The following is an 11700-nucleotide window of genomic DNA, read 5'->3' on the forward strand; positions in this document are numbered from 1 at the left end:
TTGAGGAATGTAAGGGGAAATCAGACAGCTTCAGTAGGCTGTTAGACCACAAATACTTAATGTCAGTTGACGAGTATCTGGTGAGTGTTTAAGTGAAGTGCTCATTACCAGGATTTCATCAACAATAAGCATGTGATTCAGACAAATCCTCCTGGTGAGAACAACCAGAAACACCAAACAGGAGAAAGAAAATGAATACATGCCTCAATGTGTGGTAATAAAACTTCTGAAAGATCAAAGAGAAAAAAAAAACTTTAAGCAAAAAAAAAACACACAAATATTTTCTCAAAACAAGTTAACCTTAAAAAGAAAAAATTAGTAAGATTTAAAGATGACTTCTCATGGAAATGGTAAAGATGAGAAGGCAGTGAACAGGGGCCTTTGGGGGCTGAGAGAGTAACTTGCAACCTCGTATTCAGAGCATGGCAGAAAAGTCAGACATGTTCAGACAAACAAGAATGGAAAATGAAAGCACCAGAGGAAATTCTAGAGTGGCGTCAGGTGGAAGGCAGTTAAAGAGCACTAGGAAGGGGAGGCAGGAGAGCAAGGCTATGAACGTGGGAAGCAAACAGAACGTCCTGAGGTTCTGAAACAAAACATGCCTGCAAGTCAGGAGTGTTTGGTTCTGTAGTCTGAGGCCTGTCTAGGAGCAGGCATAACTAATCCATGTGAGACTGGATATGTTTTTTTCTCTAAACACTTAAAGAAAATCAAAGGGTCTTTAATTAAGCTCATGGAGGACGGAAACCAGAACATTTTAGAAAGAATCCCTTAGAAGAAATGGGGTAGCTGTCATAGTCAACAAGAGTCCTAAATGCAGTACTTAGGTGCAATCTCAAAAACAACAGAATAATCTCTGTTCATTTCCAAGGCAAACCATTCAGTATCTCAGTAATCCAAGTCTGTGCCCCAACCATTAATGCCAAAGAAGCTGAAGTTGAATGGTTCTGTGAAGACCTACAAGGCCTTCTAAAACTAACACCAAAAAAAGGATGTCCTTTTCATCATAGGGGACTGGAATGCAAAAGCAGGAAGTCAAGAGAACCTGAAGTAACAGGCAAGTTTGGCCATGGAGTACAAAACGAAGCAGGGCAAAGGCTAACAGAGTTTTGCCAAGAGAACACACTGGTCATAGCAAACACCCTCTTCCAACAACACAAGAGACAACTACGGGCAACAGTTATAACTGGACATGGAATAATGGACTGGTTCCAAGGTGCGAAAGGAGTACATCAAGGCTGTATATTGTCACCCTGCTTCTTTAACTTATATGCAGAGCACATCATGAGAAATGCAGGCTAGATGAAGCACAAGCTGGAATTGAGATTGTTGGGAGAAATATCAGTAACCTCAGATAAGCAGATGACACCACCCTATGGTAGACAGTGACGAGGAACTAAAGAATCCCTTGATGAAGGTAAAAGAGGAGAGTGAAAAAGCTGACTTTAAACATTCAAAAAATGAAGATCATGGCATCCAGTCCCATCACTTCATGGCAAATAGATGGGGAAACAATGGAAACAAAGACTTTACTTTCTTGGACTCCAAAATCACTGCAGATGGTGACTGCAGCCATGAAATTAAGACACTTGCTCCTTAGAAGAAAAGCTATGACAAACCTAGACAGCATATTAAAAAACAGAGACTTTGCCAACAAAACTATGGTTTTTCCAGTAGTCATGAATGGATGTGAAGAGTTGGACCATAAAGAAGGCTGAGTGCTGGAGAATTGATGCTTTGAACTGTGGTGTGGGAGAAGACTCTTGAGAGTCCTTTGGACTCAAGTAGATCAAACCAGTCAATCCTAAAGGAAATCAACCCTGAATATTCATTGGAAGGACTGATGCTGAAGCTGAAGCTCCAGTATTTTGGCCATCTGATATGAAGACCTGACTCATTGGAAAAGACCCTGATGCTGGGAAAGACTGAAGGCAGGAGAAGATGATGACAGAAGATGAGACAGTTGGTTGGCATCACCAATTGAATGGATATGAGTTTGAGCAAGCTCCAGGAGATAGTGAAGGACAGGGAAGCCTGGCATGCTACAGTCCTTGGGGTCACAAAGAGGTGGACATTATTGAGCGACTGAACAACAACAACAAAAGGCAAGAAAGGAGAAAAAATTAACAGAATAGTCTGTGAAAATGAAAAGCAAATAAGATAATGGATTTACACTAAAATAGAGCAGTAATTACAGTGGTAATTACATCAAATATAAATAAACCATCCAATCAAAGCAAGACTGTCAGACTGGTTTTTTTAAGTGTTAAAAGTGATAAAATATAAGGATATAGGAACCTTTAAAGGATGGAAAACTATACCATGCAAACATTAATCAAAAGGTAGTTGATATTTCATTGGATTGGAAGACTCAGTATTGTCAAAATGACTATACCACCCAAGCCAGTCTACAGATTCAGTGCAATCCCTATCAAATTACCAATGGCATTTTTCACAGAAGTAGAACAAAAAAATTTTTTTATTTGTGTGCAAACACAAAAGACTCCAAATAACCAAAGAAATCTTGAGAAAGAAAAACAGCTGGAGGAATAAGGCTCCTTGACATCAGACTATACTAAAAAAACTACAGTTGTTAAAATAGTATGGTACTGGCACAGAACCAGAAATACAGATCATTGGCACAGGATAGAAAGCCCAGAGACAAACCCATGCACTTACGGCCAATAATACATGACAAAGGAGGAAAGAATATACAATGGAGAAAAGAACTTCTTTAATAAGTGGTGCTGGAAAAATTGGACAGCTACATATAAAAGAATGAAATTAGAACACTCTTTAAAAGTACACACAAAAATAAACTCAAAATGGATTACAGACCTAAATGTAAGACCAGACACGATAAAACTCCTAGAGGGAAACAAAGGCAGAACACTCTGACATAAATCACAGCAATACCTTTTTGGATCCATCTCTTAGAGTAATGGAAATAAAAACAAACTGGACCTGATTAAACTTAAAAGCTTTTGCACAGCAAAGGAAATCATAAATAAATTGAAAAGGCAACATACAGAATGGGAGAAAATATCTGAAAATGATGTAACGGACAAGGAATTAATCTCCAAAACATATAAACCACTCACACAGCTCAATATCAAAAAAAGAAAAAGAAAAGAAAAAGCCCAATCCAAAACTAGGCAGAAGATTTAAATAGACATTTTTCCAAAGAAGACATCAGTTTAGTCGCTCAGTCACGTCCAACTCTGCGACCCCATGAACCACAGCACACCAGGCCTCCCTGTCCATCACCAACTCCCAGAGTCCACCCAAACCCATGTCCATTGAGTCGGTGATGCCATCCAACCATCTCATCCTCTGTCATCCCCTTCTCCTGCCCTCAGTCTTTCCAGGCATCAGGGTCTTTTCAAATGAGTCAGCTCTTTGCATCAGGTGGCCAAAGTATTGGAGTTTGAGCTTCAGCATCAGTCCTTCCAATGAATATTCAGGACTGATTTCCTTTATGATGGACTGGTTGGATCTCCTTGCATTCCAAGGGACTGACTCTCAAGAGTCTTCTCCAACCCCACAGTTCAAAAGCATCAATTCTTCGGCGTTCAGCTTTCTTTATAGTCCAACTCTCACATCCATACATGACCACTGGAAAAAACCGTAGCCTTGACTAGACAGACCTTTATTGACAAAGTGATGTCTCTGCTTTTCAATATGCTGTCTAGGTTGGTCATAACTTTCATTTCATGGCTGCAGTCACCATCTGCAGTGATTTTGGAGCCCAGAAAAATAAAGTTAGCCACTGTTTCCACTGTGTCCCCATCTAGTGATGGGACCGGATGCCATGATCTTAGTTTTCTGAATGTTGAGCATTAAGCCAGCTTTTTCATGCTACTCTTTCACTTTCATCAAGAGGCTCTTTAGTTCTTCTTCACTTTCTGCCATAAGGGCGGTGTCATCTGCATATCTGAGGTTATTGATATTTCTCCCGGCAATCTTGATTCCAGCTTGTGCTTCCTCCAGCCCAGCATTTCTCATGATGTACTCTGCATAGAAGTTAAATAAGCAGGGTGACAATATACAGCCTTGACATATAGATGGTCAAAAAGCACATAAAAAAATGTTCAATGTCACTGACTATTGTTGTTCAGTTGTTCAGTCATGTCCAACTCTTTGGGATCCCATGGACTACAGCACACCAGGCTTCCCTGTCCTTCACTATCTCCTGGAGTTTGCTCAACTCATGTCCATTGAGTTGGTGATGCCATCCAGCCATCTTGTCCTCTGTCATCCCCTTCTCCTCCTGTCTTCAATCTTTCCCTGCATCAGGATCTTTTCCAGTGAGTCAGCTCTTCACATCAGGTGGCCAAAGTATTGGAGTTTCAGCTTCAGTATCAGTCCTTCCAGTGAATATTCAGGGTTGATTTCCTTTAGGATTGACTGGTTTGATCTCCTTATAGTCCAAGGGACTCTCAAGAGTTCTCTAAAACCACTGTCTGAAAGCATCAATTCTTTAGCATTCAGCCTTCTTTATGGCCCAACTCTCACATCTATTCATGACTGCTGGAAAAACCATAACTTTGACTTTACAGATCTTTGTCAGCAAAGTGATGTTTCTACTTTGTAATATGCTGTCTAGTTTTGTCATAACTTTTCTTCCAAGGAACAAGTGTCTTCTAATTTCATTGTTGCAGTCACTGTCCACAGTGATTCTGGAGTCCAAGAAAATAAAACCTGTCACTGTTTCCATTTTTTCCCTGTTTGCCATGAAGTGATGGAACCAGATTCCACGCATTCCAACATTTTTTGAATGTTGAATTTTAAGCCAGCTTTTTCACTCTCCTCTTTCACCCTCTTCAAGGGGCTCTTTAGTTTCTCTTTACTTTCTGCCATTAGAAAGGGCTGGTTCTAGTAATCCTTTTTAAATCCATTTTGAGTTTATTTTTGTGTATCGTATTAGGGAGTGTTCTAATTTCATTCTTTTACACATAACTGTCCGGTTTTCCCAGCACCACTTATTGATGAGATTGTCTTTTCTCCATTTTATATTCTTGCCACTTTTGTCATCGATTTGTTGACCATGTTTGTGTGGGTTTATCTCTGGGCTTTCTGCCCTGTTCTGTTGATCTGTATTTCTCTTTTTCTGTCAGTACCATGCTGTTTTGATGACTGTAGCTTTGTATTATAGTCTGAAGTCAAGGAGCCTTATTCTTCCAGCTCTGTTTTTCTTTCTCAAGATTGTTTTGTCTATTTGGGTCTTTTGTATACTAATTCTCTTCTGTAAAGCTTGCTTTGAAGATTGTGCTGGCCACTACCCTAAAACAGCTCCAGCAAGGACATTATGTGGGCAGCCAAAGGGGTGGATGGTAGCAGAAACTGTGGATACCTCTCACATATGCTCGTGACTCCCCTGAGTCCACAGTTAGATGTGGTAGCAGTGTCAGCAGTACCTGACACCTTCTCAGCTTGAGCATTGGTTTCTCTCCTCTCCTGTCTGAGGGCTTCTTCTGGCACCCCAGGGACTTACTTGGTTGCCAGATAGCAGTAGTCTTGGGGAGTCAACTCCCCTGAGGGCAACTCTAAAGCAATGGGGAATGAGAAATGAGGGTTAGTCCCTGGGAGGGATGATTTCAAGGGGTGTTCCCATGGTTTTTTGGAGGATCCCCCAATGGGATGCACCTGGTAACCTACAGTAGTATCCTGCCCATCAACCTAGACTTTACTGACCTCTTTCCCTTTCCTGTCTCCCATCCCTACACGTATTTCCTAGGATCACCTCCCAGTTCCCAAGACCCTCCTTGTCCCAGGATCTGCTTTGGTGTGAACCCAAACAAGACAAAGCCAGTCTTACAGACAAGCAAAAATTTAGGTGCAAAACTCCTAAACAAAGATTATCAAAATGGATTCATTATATATATGATTAAATATATTTAATATATAATAAAAATAAAGAAGGCTGAGTGCCAAGGAATTGATGCTTTCTAACTGTGGTGTTAAGCTTGTCATTTGAGGGTGTGGAAGGGACACTGTGGAAGGAAGAGGCCTCCTGGGTCTGGTGGATTTTGTCCTTCCTTTCCTTCCTCCCTATCCTCTTCCTCCTACTCAGCAGCTGTGACCACCACTGTAGAGGATCATCATTGCTGCTCTGTCCCAGAGAAGACTTGTAAGTTCCTGGGACTGCAAGGAGATCAAACTGGTCAATCCTAAAGGAAATCAACCTTGAGTATTCATTGGAAGGACCGATGCTGAAGCTCCAGTCCTTTGGCCACCTGATGGCAAGAGCCAACTCACTGGAAAAGACCCTGATGCTGGGAAAGATTGAAGGCAGGAAGAAAAGGGGGCAACAGAGGATGAGATGGTTAGATGGCATCATTGACTCAACAGACATGAGTTTGAGCAAGCTCTGGGAGATAGTGAAGAACAGGGAAACCTGGCATGTTGCAGTTCATAGGGTCGCAAAGAGTCAGACACAACTTAGCAACTCAACAACAAAAATTATACTACATCACAACCAAAGTAGTTTACTCTAGAAATGAACCAGAAAGAACCAATCATTGCAGTTTACTACAGCAAATGAAGAGAAAAATAAAGTGATCATCTCAAAAGATGGAAAAAGATCAATGAAATTCAATAATAATGATTTTTTAAAAAATAACCATCTCAGCAATCTTGGAAAAGGAACAGTTAACTTCCTAATTTAATAAAATATATCTAAAAAACTTAGGCTTAATGGCAAAATATTGAGAACTCTACTGAGATCAGGAACAAGAAAAAAAAGAGACTTGCTATTAGCACTCCTACTCAATATTGTACTATAGGTCCTGGCTATTGCAATAAGGGAAGAAAGAGACAGGTATAAAAATTGGAAAAAATAGTCACCATATTCTCAGTCAATATGACTGGGCATGAAAAAAGTATAAAAGAACCCACTGGTAAATTTTCAGAATTAGGTGAGATTTTCATTCCAATCCCAAAGAAAGGCAATGCCAAAGAATGCTCAAACTACTGCACAATTGCATTCATCTCACATGCTAGTAAAGTAATGCTCAAAATTCTCCAAGCCAGGCTTCAGCAATACATGAACTGTGAACTTCCAGATGTTCAAGCTGGTTTTAGAAAAGGCAGAGCAACCAGAGATCAAATGGCCAACATCCGTTGGGTCATCGAAAAAGCAAGATCCGTTGGGTCACCCGAAAAACATCTGTTTCTGCTTTATTGACTATGCCAAAGCCTTTGACTGTGGATCACAATAAACTGTGGAAAATTCTTCAACAGATGGGAATACCAGACCACCTGACCTGCCTCTTGAGAAACCTGTATGCAGGTCAGGAAGCAACAGTTAGAACTGGACATGGAACAACAGACTGGTTCCAAATAGGAAAAGGAGTATGTCAAGGCTGTATATTGTCACCCTGCTTATTTAACTTATATGCAGAGTACATCATAAGAAACACTGGGCTGGAAGAAGCACAAGCTGGAATCAAGATTGCCAGGAGAAATATCAATAACCTCAGATATGCAGATAACACCACCCTTATGGCAGAAAGTGAAGAGGAACTAAAAAGCCTCTTGATGAAAGTGAAAGAGGAGAGTGAAAAAGTTGGTTTAAAGCTCAACATTCAGAAAACGAGGATCATGGCGTCTGGTCCCATCACTTCATGGGAAATAGATGGGGAAACGGTGGAAACAGTGTCAGACTTTATTTTCTTGGGCTCCAAAATCACTGCAGATGGTGACTGCAGCCATGAAAATAAAAGACACTTACTCCTTGGAAGGCAAGTTATGAGCATCCTAGAGAGCATATTCAAAAGCAGAGACATTACTTTGCCAACAAAGGTCCGTCTAGTCAAGGCTACGGTTTTTCCTTTGGTCATGTATGGATGTGAGAGTTGGACTGTGAAGAAAGCTGAGCACTGAAGAATTGATGCTTTTGAACTGTGGTGTTGGAGAAGACTCTTGAGAGTCCCTTGAATTGCAAGGAGATCAGTCCTGAGTGTTCTTTGGAAGGACTGATGCTAAAGCTGAAACTCCAATACTTAGGCCACCTCATGCAAAGATTTGACTTATTGGAAAAGACTCTGATGCTGGGAGGGATTGGGGGCAGGAGGAGAAGGGGACGACAGGATGAGATGGCTGGATGGCATCACCGACTCGATGGACATGAGTTTGGGTGAACTCCGGGAGTTGGTGATGGACAGGGAGGCCTGGTGTGCTGTGATTCATGGGGTCGCAAAGAGTCGGACACGACTGAGCGACTGAACTGAACTGAGCAAGGTTTCTGGATAGAAAAAGAACCCTCAAAAAAAATGATATAAATGTGTATGACAGTTCTGTTCATAATATTCTAGAGCCTGGAAACAACACAAATGCCCATCAATAGGTAAATATATTAAAAAATGTAGACTATCCATACAAAGGAATACTACACAGCAGTAAAAAAGGAGCAGGTCCATGATACACGTGTGCCGCTTTACTGAATGCTCAATGCTCAGCTCCAGACACCCTTCAGTGCCACCTCGGCTCTAAAGGGCTCCCTCCTTCAGCGTCCCTCCTTTGCAATGAGCACGATGCTCAGCTTGTCAATAGAAGGTGCTGGAAGGACACTGCAGAAGGAAGGGGTTTCCTGGGTCTGCTGGAGTTTGTCCCTCCTTTCCTCCTTACCTCCTCCTCCTCCTTAGCAGCTGTGACCACGAGTACAGAGGATTGTCACTGATGCTCTGCCGCAGGCTTTGCTAAGTATCTCCAACCATGATGGCAGCTGGCCCCTGGGTCCCAGATTTGATCAGCCTGGTAGGGTGACCAACTCATGCCAGTTTGTCCAAGACTGGTCAGGTTTTAACATTGAAAATCCCACAACGCCTTCAGACCTGTGGATACTGGGACACTGATTCACCCTACAAACCATGGTCCTCAAACATGAACTAAAGAGCTTTTAAGCGGAAGAGAGAAGCCCAGGACTCCAAGGGCATCTCTCTGCAGTTAACAGGAAGGACCCCATCCTTGCCAGGATCGCAGCCAGCCCACAACCATGGCTAACGCCATCCTTGGCTATGTTTCCACATTCAGGTTCTGTTATCGTCTCCTCCTTTCCCTGTCTTCTCCTTCAAACAAGCCAAGGAAGTCAGGGGTGAGAGGGAGGCAATGACCGTGTTAGCGGGGATGGTCCTCCAGCTGTGACGCTTCAACAAGAGACCATCACATCTGCCGCCCAGGTCTGCTCACTGGAGACACGGACCAGTGTTGGAAGAGTGGGGTGATCGTTAAAGACAGGTGCTTCCAAGAGTCTCTCGGGATTTCAGGGGAGGCCGGGTGTTGGGGGGAGCTCAATCCAGCCCAGGTCTGAGTCCTTGAGTCTCTGATTCTCTCAGCTCTGCCCTTCTTTGCATTTCAGCTTCCTCGCCAGGCCAGTAGCCAGATATGTGCTGGATAACTGGAAAAATGTTTTCAAAGTGGTGCCCATGCCTGGCTGCACCCAAGGAGGCGAGCATCTTTTGAGCGGCCGGAGGCAGGCTCTGAGAAGCTCCAAGTTGCGTGAACACCTCGGGATGCTAACATACTGTGAACTCACGTGCAACCTCTCATGGTGCTCCTCCACATGCGCATGCACACACTGCGGCTTCACTCTCCCAGGTGACCCCGGTCACTTCCAAAGCTGGTCGCTTCCCCGCCCCCACTGGCAGTCTGCATGAGTTCCCGTTGCTCCACATTCCTTCAACACCAGGCGCTGCCAGGCTGTTAGATTATTGCCAGTCTGGGAGCATGTGGCACCATCCCAGTACAGTGTGCACGTCCCCGGTTACTAACAAGGTAGGGTTTTTTTAATATATTCAGTCGGCTGGTCATGTTTTCTTCTGTAAAATGTCCGGTTATGCCTCGTTCACACTTCTCAGTCACATATCCACGTGTGCTGCCATTTAGGCCTATCCCAAATGCATTCAGCTTTTTAATTAACATATACATAATGAAGTGTATGGCTCAAGATTTGGGCATAACTTCTACCCAGACTGATGAAAACTTGACGGCGTCCAGAAGGTTCCTGGCACCAACGCCCTTCCTCTGGCAATGATCCGCTCAGCGGTCTTAGTTATTTCTGATTTCTGTTAGCAGTGATGCGTTTGTATCTGTTCAGGAACTTCATCCACATCAGATCATAACATCGAGTCTTCCAGGTCTGCTTGTGAGACTCACTTGCACTGGGGCCTTTATCAGGGGTTTGTTCTATTGTCACAAATCTATTACACAGTTGTGTAATATGTCACAACTGATAGACAGTATTGTTTCCAGTTTAGGGTTAATACGAACACAACTGCTGTTAACAAGTTTGTATACAGACACACACATATTTCTTGGCACTACTAGGAGAGGAATGCCAGGTCAAGGGGCAGGCACCCATGAGCAGCGTGGGTAGACATCTGCTTCACAGTCTTGTGAATGGTTAAACCAATGCTCCCGCCCCCCAGCACTGCAGGGGAGTTCCAGTGTCTGTCTTGGCTCCAGCACTTTGTGATGACAGTCTCATTAAAAACTCGTGGGGGGGTGTGCAGGCAGCTCTCACGGGGACCCTCATCTGCATTTAATACACTTTAAATGAATGAATTCTTGCTTTAAATGAACAATTTCTATGATATGGGAATATCTCAATAAAGTTGATGTGGCTGGAAAGTTTACATTGCTGCATCTTCTCCATCACACACCACTACCTCCAAGCTCTGGTGGCTTTGCAGAGAGCTTATAAAGTTATCACTGCAAAGGAGACCCCAACTCGGGCACACCTGTGGTTCAACCTCCCCATGGATCCAAGGCGGCAGGTTCAATGCACTGGGCCTGTGAGCTGGTCCCTGCTTGTTCTTCCTCTCCTCTTAGAGATCAGTGGAGGGTCCCACGGTTTCTGAAGTATGACTCAGTTAGTGCTCTGTTGGCTATTTACACGTAAATTACACTATAGTGTCATCCTGTCCGGGTGGGAAAGATTTGCAAAGGCAACGAGAGCTTGACAGGAAACGCTGGACTTCACCACATGGCCATCACTAAAAACCAGTCTATGGTTGAGCAGAAGTGACCGCTGAGAACCAAGCCCAGCCCTCTTGCCCTGGGGAAGGAATGACCGCATTGGTGACTTGGTACCTTATTTGATGGCCTTGAATGGCTGGCGGGGAAAAAAAAATCAGGAAAGCGTTTTGCTGAAGAAAGGTGCCTGGCTTATGTGACGACGTGGGTGCACTCCGAGGGCATTTTGCTCGGTGAAATCAACCCGCCACAGAGGACAAGCACTGCGTGATTTCACTGACATGCAGGATCTGAAATAGTCAAGCTCACAGAAGCAGGGAGCAGGCCGGGGACTGCCAGGGGCTGGGGGAGGAGAGTGGGGTGCTGCTGTTCCCCAGGTACAGAGCTTTAGTTACCCGAGAGGAATAAAAATTCTAGAGAGTCGCTCACAACAATAAGCCTAGAGTCAACACTGTACTGTATGCCGAAAAATTCAGGAGAGTAGATCTGTTCAGGGCTCTTACCACAGTTTTTAAAAAAGCAGGTTACAGGGCAATATATAAAATACCGTCCCATCGGTGTATTTACACCACTTATCTGTCCACCTGTCCACTCATTCATCTGTCCATCCATCCATCCATCCATCTACTTCAGACTTTGAAATACAGTTATCTCCAGCGAATGACACCTAAGGATTTTATTGTGGAGAGGATGGGAGTTTTCCTTCCTAAGGGATGAGCTTCTGAT

Source organism: Bos javanicus, chromosome 11 (assembly GCF_032452875.1).
Source record: "Bos javanicus breed banteng chromosome 11, ARS-OSU_banteng_1.0, whole genome shotgun sequence".
Classification (NCBI taxonomy): domain Eukaryota; kingdom Metazoa; phylum Chordata; class Mammalia; order Artiodactyla; family Bovidae; genus Bos; species Bos javanicus.